This window comes from Octodon degus, unplaced genomic scaffold (genome assembly GCF_000260255.1).
Source record: "Octodon degus isolate 3935 unplaced genomic scaffold, OctDeg1.0 scaffold00287, whole genome shotgun sequence".
Classification (NCBI taxonomy): domain Eukaryota; kingdom Metazoa; phylum Chordata; class Mammalia; order Rodentia; family Octodontidae; genus Octodon; species Octodon degus.
Window position 1 is genome coordinate 1,544,972 of NW_004524863.1, and position 1,687 is coordinate 1,546,658.

A 1,687-nucleotide genomic window follows, 5' to 3' on the forward strand; every position below is an offset into this window, starting at 1 on the left:
AAATAAAAAAAAATAAAAAAATAAAAATATAGCTTAAAAAATGATAAGAGAGTGGGAGAATAGATTTTTAAGTATCTTTCCAGACACTGAAGTTGAAGGCAGGTACTCCATCAACAAGAGGATCTGCAAAATATCTTCATAAGCCTTCGACCATAAACTTTCATTTTTGTATTCTCATTTACTTAAGATTATAGTTATTCTAACTTGCTGACACTTATTTCTATTTAGGCCTCCCTACACTTTAAAAACTAATGATCAAGGGCCAGTCAAATAGCTCAGCAGATTAAAGTGCCTGCAAGCAGGCACAATTTCCAGGGGTTCAACCCCCCAGGCCTGCCATTGCCAGCTCTGCTCCCTGAGACAGCAATTGAGAGTGAGTGTGCTGGCATATGCCTGTAATCCCAGCTCTTGGGAGGCTGTAAACAGGTGGATCACTTTGAGTCTGATCTAATAGTGAGACCCTGAACACCCCGTAGAACCTTCCCTAAAAATACAAAAAAACAAGACAACAACAAAAACCCCCAAAACAAACCAGCCCCAAAAACTAGTAATTGGTTTTGATAGACCCTCAGCAAGTTTTTACTATTAAAATCCTTAATATAAAAGATTTCTATGATCCTTACAAGAAACAAAAAGCACACTACTTTCTGTTTTTTTTTTTTTTACTTTATATTTTTTGAAATATTAATGGTCAGATTTTTCACTTCCTAAAGAAAAATATAATATGATCTGGTTTCCCAAAATTGAAATGGTTAATAAAAATATAAAACTATGTTTACACAAAGCTTGAAAACTTAAAAAGAATGTTGAATTTAAGATCCTAAAGAAAAGAGAGAACTGCATTGTAACTAAGTTCAAATTGAAATTTTGGAATTTTTTCTAGTGTGCCTCATGCTATTTGTTAACTACAATATTTAAAAAATTATGTTACAAAGAAGAGGATTTATCCTATGCATCTCTTCTTCACTCAGTTCACCTTGGTTTTCTTCTCAGAAGGTCCTTTGTGCCCTTTGGCCTTTCTTCTTAAATTCTGCCTGTCCACCACAGGCACTTGTGCTTCCATCTCCTCCAAGCTGCTATCCACAGTTTTCGCTGTGGATGGCGTAAGTTGATCCAGTTGCTCCGATGCTGCTGCAGGACTGCTCCTCTCACTGGTTCTTCTGACCTGCATTCTGTGAAAATGGCTCATCTTCAAGTTCAACCTCTATCACAGAACTCTGAGAAAGAGCAGTAGAGGTTTCCCGGGGCTCAGCGCCCACCTCACTCTGGTCTTCCAATGATGAAGTAGTGTTGGGTAATAAATTCTCAGAGACTGGTTCTTCAGACAATTGCAGTATCACAGAGTTAGGAAAACCACTGTCAATTCGGTCTTTAACATTGTCTGAATTCCCGAAGTGGGAATTCTTCTTTGGAATAGGGTCAGTTTCTCTTCAATGTATGCCTTGTCATCAGATGTGCCTTGGGCTGTCAACATTTCTGAGTGAGTTGTGAGTGGGATTTTATCCAGTGCCCTAGTCTCAGCTTTTGAAGGCTCTGCCACTGAGGCGCTATTTACAGCATCTTCACTGGAATTAGAAGATTGAAGTTCTAATCCCTCTTCTTCACCACCAGAGTCCTCCTCTTCAGTTATAAGTGAGCTCTTAAGAGTGTCATCCAGTATCTCACCATTCATAGGCTCCACTTCACA

At 38.6% G+C, this 1,687-nt stretch overlaps 1 pseudogene; it reads right to left on the bottom strand.

The window, feature by feature from the left end:
• Positions 1–967: 967 nt before the first annotated feature.
• The window catches only part of LOC101584790, a 13,978-nt pseudogene continuing 13,258 nt past the window's right edge, over positions 968–1,687 (bottom strand).